The following is a 7500-nucleotide window of genomic DNA, read 5'->3' as shown; positions in this document are numbered from 1 at the left end:
CCAAAAACTTTGACCTCAAACTTTAGCCTCGTTGGTTTTTAAAGTTCGTGTTGCTCTACTTATCACTTGATGCACTTTTAGCACTCTCTCTCTCTCTCTCTCTCTCTCTCTCTCTCTCTCTCTCTCTCTCTCTCAAACACACACACACACACACACACACACACACACACACACTACAACCACCACCACCGCATCTTCATCACGACCACTACTACTACAATCACCACCACCACCGCATCATCACTGCCATTACTACTTCAACCACCACCACCACATCATTATCACTACTACTACAACCACCACCACCACATCATCATCACTACCACTACTACTACAACCACCACCACCACCACATCGTCATAGCAACTACAACCACTACCACTACATCATCATTACCACTACAACCACCCACACCACATCATCACTACTACTACAACCACTGTCACTACTACAACCACAGTCACCACCACCACCACCACCACATCATCATCACTACCACTACTACTACTAAAACAGCCATTATGACATCATCATCATCACTACTACTACTACTACTACTACTACTACTACTACTACTACTACTACTACTACTTACTACTACTACTACTACTACTACTACTACTACTACTACTACTACTACTACGACTACTACTACTACTACTACAACCACCAACACAACATCAACCTCACTACCATCATTATGTTTTGGAGCTTTTCTTCACTTGAAATAAGGAAACTTTGGGGTTGTATTTGGCAATGTGCTCATATATCAGAAAATATTTGTAATCAGTTATCTATTTCGATCTATACAATATGTAAACACAATACCAAATACCATCCCAATTCCCTTTTTGTGTGTGCGGAAATTCCTCTTTCGGTATTGAAATTCCTCCGAGTGGTGTCTGAAATTCCTGTGAGTCAAATTGAAAATTGGCGTCTCTGTAAATTTTACTATTCTCGTCAAATTTTCAATGCCCGTATCTGAGGAGTTATCTTTGCCCCATTGATTTGATTATGTGTGAAAACGGTGCCTCACTTCAAAGTCGATTTTCTCAAAACTTGGTTTTTACACTCTCTCTACTTCAAACGGTCATAGTTGGGCAATGAATAATCAGAATTTTATAAATTTGGTATCAACATTTTAAGCATAATAGAAGCTATGACTGTGTACCAAAAACACAAAATTGAAAAATCCGACTTAATACCGTTTCGAGGCGGAGGGTCACATATTTCTGTAACGTATCTAATGGTTTTATTATTATGTTTTTTAAATGTTTTTTGTGTCGGGCTATGTCGTCTAGTGGTATTATGGCGAAGCTGTCATATAATTGCTGGCTGATTTTAAAATTAAAATGTCTGTTGAGCGAGGTTCGAACTCGGGACCTTCCGATCCAAAAGCGAGTGTCATACCACTAGACCACATAGTCGCACAAAAAACCCCCAAAACTAGGGATTATTGAAATAATCTGACTAAAACTGACTTTACATGACATTATAAACCCCAATAGCTCAGTTGGTAGAGCACTCGCTTCACACGAAAAGAGACCAAGATCGATCCCGGGTGCAGTCGAGATTTTTTCTGTCCATCCAGCAGTGAATGGGTAGCGGAATGTATTTTGCAATAGACTAGCGTCCTATCCAAAGGATAGTAAACAATTGCTATTGCTCTTTTGACGCTACAGAAACCAGGATAAACTCCGGCTCCATGAGCCGAATGGCTCTGAATGACTACTTAAAAAAAATAAACCTCAAGATTTCACTATCCCATAATTCCATCTGACCCCTCCTAAATGCAATAGGTCTTGCCCCATTTTCCAATGGTCAAATCATTGTAGATCTCATCATGTTAGGTATATTAAGTCAAAAGCGTGGAGTAAATAAGTTACTAATTTTACTCATGAAAATGTTGCTGGTTGAAGCTCGAAGGAAAAAATAACGATATGTATTGAAATATACGCTTCAATTTATTAAACGAAGACAGATACTGTGGCCGTTCCGGGTTTCCTCTTTATCAGAAGATTCATTCGTCCTTACTGTTTCATTCATCGTGTTTTGTTGATAAATGGGAAACCCAAAACGTTCACAATATCTGTCTTCGTTTAATACATTGAAGCTTACAATTCAATACTTATCACTAATTTTACTCACAAAACAGGACCTTTTTAAAGAAAGAGACACTGATTGAATGAGTTTCAAACAATTTAGTGTACCAGTTTATGCTCAGCACAAGCATATTTTCTCCGATGTCTAGGTCACAAACTTTGGGCCGGAGCGTATAAGACAGATTAGTGTGAGTACCGACAACTGTATCGTCTTAGGCCATCACTTGAAAAATAACCAATTTTAAGTAAGCAATTATTCTACTGACCGTACGTGTTACTGTTGGATAGGGACTCTTTGTAAAGCGCAATGAGCACGTTTAGTGGATATTGCGCTATATAAAAGCTCAAGTTTTTTTCTCTACTCACCACCCAGGGCAGTGTCTATCTATCCACCAGAAACCCTAAGAAACTCTGCTGTTTAGATTAACTGTAAATAGTTGTAACTGGGTGGGGTTCCTGACGTCCCATAATGGGCAAGGGGGGGGGGGGCACATACTGTGACTTCTTCCCCTTAGATATGTTTTCCAACATGCTTTCTGTCTTTGTCTTGGAATTAGATTACTTGGTTTTGTCCTGGCCCTGGCCGGAGTCCTAGCTGGGAGGGAAACAGTCAAATGCATAGTTGTTGTTTTGGGAGATGTTATTTTTTTTCCATGTAAATCATCTCTCTGTTATGCATTATTATATTTGTTATTTTGAATGTATAATGTAAATATTTCAGTGTATTCCTCTTTGTTGGATTTTGTGCTTGTGTCCGGATGAGACTTATATAGGTAGGTGATCTCAAACGAAGTACATTGATGGTATGCTCTTGGAATCTACATCTGATCCCTATTTGTTCCCAGTTCTCCTATGTCTTACTTTTTCTTGGGTGCTTTAATTGTAATTCTAGAACTTTTTACTATCTCATTTTCTTCCATTTTACTGTCGCTGATATAACCTAAATGTGTTGCAAGCGCTGTAAACCCCTTTAAAACAAAACAAAACAAACAGTTGTAAACAAGCTCTCCTGCAGTCTGACACTCGCATCCGATCGGAAGGTCTAAGGTTCGAGTCCACGCATAGTTGAATCATTGAGAAAAGGAACTTTACTCACATTACCTCACCGTACTCCGGAGTAACATAAGTACATGGCCGTTGACTGCATTGTCCCTGTCGGAAATAAAATGTAATATCGCCTAGAAGGCGTCATGTCTCTTTCTAAACGTTACGTGTTGCTGACGGTCAGGGACCCTTTGTTGCTGACGGTCAGGGACCCTTTGTAGATCGCTTTGGGAACGTTTAGTGGGTAATGCTCTATATAAAAGCTCAAGTTTTTTACCAAGGACCACCCACCGCAGTGTCTATCTAACCACCAGGAACCCTAAGAACTCTGCTGTTTAGATTAACTGTAAACAGTTGTAAACAGGATCTCTTTGCAGTCTGACACTCGCATCCGATCGAAGGTCTAGGGTTCAAATCCCACCCTGAACGGCGCATTGTTAAAATTATAACTCAACAATATTCCTCCAAATATCGATCGATTTAAATCTTTGCAAAAAACCCAGCCAAACCTGGGACTTCATTTGCAAAAAAACGGTCAAACCTGGGACTTAATAAATAAAGACCTCGCGAGGTCTCAGGTTTGAGAATTTATTATCAAGATAAGGGTCATTTAAATCGATCGATATTTGAAGGATGAAGAATTTTCTGGCTAAATTTTAAATACACGTTTTTCCAGAATGCGGCAGTTACAATCTTTTTAAAAAACGAGTTTATTATTACGCTAAACTTGGCTAGGCTACACTATACAGTGCATTAATTAGACAAACAAACAAACGTATTATTCAAAAACGTATTTCATGTGCAGTAGCCTAGCATATAATGTCTCGTTATGTAACAAAAGCAAAGCATATTGGGCATGTACATTAGCTAGAAGGATGACAAGTCTCTGACCCCGATAACTCAGAAAAGTGAGTGGAGCAGGCACTTATGTTGGTAACAACAAGAGATGAAGGGAGTAGAAAAGTGCCAGAAGACAATACAGAATAACATTTTTTTCGCGGCGGTGATGGGGTTTGAACCCGCGACCTTATTGGTACGACAACTCCGCCTGGCAGGTGAGAGCGTGACTCTATCGTATGAGCTATCCACCGCCGCGAAACATTTTTTATTCTCTATTGTCTTCTAGCACTTTTCTACTCACTTCATCTCTTGACCCCGATAACGTGTCCTTGGGTAAGCCATTTTTAACACTAGCCAGGTGTAAATGAAAAACTTGGCTTTAGCCTGTGACAAACTTTTGGATGGCGTCGACTGTAGAGATACCCTCTATCTGCCAGGCGGAGTTGTCCTAACAGTAAGGCTGTGGGTTTGAGCCCCATCACCGCGAAGTTTTTATTCTCTATTTATTGTCTTCTGACACATTTCTACTCACTTAATTTCTTATGACAAATAATATTGTGAGAGTAGTAAATTCATCAAGGACGACATGTGCCGTATGACATAAAAAGTGGGGTTCTTTGGCCCGCAGATGAAGTAGAAAAATAAAACAACACGCTTTGAGTAGGGGCTCATTACTGGAAATGCCCTGTGTCAATGTTTACATCTATTCATTCTTAACTTTGATATTTAGTAATGGGGCTTCCGGTATGCAGGACCGTCTTGTAAAAGAGTCAAGTGGTTTTGAATATAGTTTCGACAGTTTTATTAGTAGAGCACAAGCACTCAGACAAGGCCGATGTGCAAATGTTAGCAGGTCTGATGACCATACGCAATTATGGGCTTGATTTAACATTGTTGTAATGGACACAATTTTGCGTTGGTTTGAGACTATTTCCTTTATAACAATTATCCCCTAACAAATTGGATTATCAGACCTGCAAATATGTATATGTCGGACATGACTAAAATAAAAGTATAAAGATGTATGCCTAAAACGGCCGTCAAAAAACGAAAATAAAAAAAAAGATTTTCTCATCTCTCGTCTGCGTCAGATTATTTTCATTATGATCAATTAAAAGAAGACATTTTTTTCATCAAAAAATCCATTCAGAATTGAAAGACAGTCTTCTATTTTTTCAAATTGAAGTTTTATACAGACATGGACCCGGGGTTAAGTTGTCTTCCGGACAACTATTTATCGTACTCCTCTATCCATCGAATTGTGATTTGCTGGGCGGGTTGTTATTACAATGTGAAAACTACATTATGAAAAGCTTACACCGTATTCTAAGGTGAGCAATCAATTGTTTTTGCAGCTACAGAGAGCAGGATAAAGCCTGGCTCTTGGGATCTCCTGGTCGTGAGGAGAAAAGAAACTGACAAGCAAACACATGATAATTTTGGATTGAAAAAAAATCAATTAAAGACTTTACGCAATATCCACTACATGAATTCAAATGGATTCACGAGAACCAACCGACAGGCAAAATTCAACATGTAGGACTCATTTGTCATGTCCATCGGACTTCCTACGTTTGCCACGCGGTCCTTTTTGTACTGGGCGACGACCGAGCCAGCATGGTATATTTTCCTATTTTTCATTTTCATCGAGTTGGAGGTGTTCCAGTGGTAACCTTGTCTGGACACCGGTTTGGATCATTCTTGGTCTGGCTACTCATCTTCAGCTGTTCCAGCAGGATTGGATCTAGGCTAGTATCACCTTCAGGGTCATGGCAGCGCACAAGCTCCTGTACGACGGCAACCTGATGATCCTTCTTCTTTGTTGCTTATACAAGCTCCTGGAAAGAATCGTACGAGAGCGAATCACCCCATATGTAAATCCCTACATACCACCAGAACAAGCGGGCTTTAGACCACAAAGAAGCACAAGTGAACAGGTCCTTGCACTGACCTCATACATTGAAGCAGGCTTTGAGAACAAAAAGAAGACTGGTGCAGTCCTAATGACTTATCTGCAGCCTACGATACTGTTTGGACAGGCGGACTTATGTTAAAGCTCTCAAAAATGATTCCTTGTAGAAATACGCTCAAACTGCTGTCTACCCTGACTGGCACAAGACAATTCCATGTCATATTGGGAGAAAACAAAAGCAAAACACGCAAAATTAAAAATGGGGTACCACAAGGCTCAGTTGTGGCACCAACTTTCTTTAATGTTTATATCTCCGACATGCCAAACTGCGAAGCACTCAAACTTGGATACGTTGATGACTGGGCCTTAGCCTATCAATCGAAAAACTGGAAAGAGATTGAAGAAGTTCTAAGCAAAGACACCACCCGCCTGAAACAATATTTTGATAGATGGTACCTAAAGTGAATACCACCAAATCAGTATCCACAAACTTCCAATTGAACAATCGAGAGGCAACAAAAGAACTGAAGATCACAGCCGGTAACTCAAAACTACCCCCAGACCCCAATCCTAAATACCTTGGCATTACATTGGACAGACAACTAAACTATCGCAAACACATTGAAGGAACAGCAAATAAAATCGCTAAAAGAAACAGCCTGGTGAGAAAACTCGCAACTACCACCTGGGGAGCCTCACCACAGGTGCTGAGAACGTCTACTTTGGCACTGTGCTATAGTGTGGGAGAATACTGTGCCCCTCTTTGGATGATGAGCCCACATGTAAATCGCATTGACATCCGATTAAGAGAATCAATGAGAATTATAACAGGAAGCCTCAAGTCAACTCCAACTCAGTGGCTCCCAACACTGAGCGGCATTGCACCACCAAGTTTAAGACGACAAGATGCTAATCAAAGGATGCATGCAGAATTGACGAAGCACAGACAACATTCCCATAAAATCACTCGTAAAGGGGCACCTTCAACAACTAGACTTAAATCGAGAAGACCTTTCCACCTAACAAAAATGGCAGACTTCAGTGTTGAGGAAAACTGGAGACAAATGTGGAACAGGGAAACACCAAAAAGAGGAAACATCATTAAAGATCCAACCAAAAGGGTGCCTGCATTCAATAACGCCAGGAAATACTGGATTTCCTCAAACCGCCTCTTAACTGGACATGGCAGAACTGCATCAAATATGTACAGATGGAAACTTGGAAAAGTGATACCTGCCAGAAATGTCAGGCAGCCCCAGAGACCAGCGATCACATCGTCCTCCAATGTCCAGTCACTAAACTTGAAGGTGGCTACGAAACCATCCTTAGGGCGGAGGAAGACTTTAGAAGCTGGGTTGACGAAATACATTTGGAGGTGTAGCCATACGCTAATACTACTAACATGTAGGACTAGACAAGAAGATTGTAAAACGCGAACACATTTTTCTTTTGAAAAGACAACGCTGTTACCGGTCAGTACTCGTTTTACATTTTTGTATGCTGAGAGAATGTGAAAAAAGAACCTATAGGTAGAATTGAACTTTGCGCCACTCACAAGAGGATTTGAACCATGGATTTACAGATCGAGTGTCGTGTCACAAT

The sequence above is a fragment of the Berghia stephanieae genome, chromosome 8, assembly GCF_034508935.2.
Source record: "Berghia stephanieae isolate SIO BIC M18660-M18661 chromosome 8, UCSD_Bste_1.3, whole genome shotgun sequence".
Taxonomy (NCBI): Eukaryota; Metazoa; Mollusca; class Gastropoda; order Nudibranchia; family Aeolidiidae; genus Berghia; species Berghia stephanieae.
Note: the sequence above shows the minus strand (reverse complement) of the source record.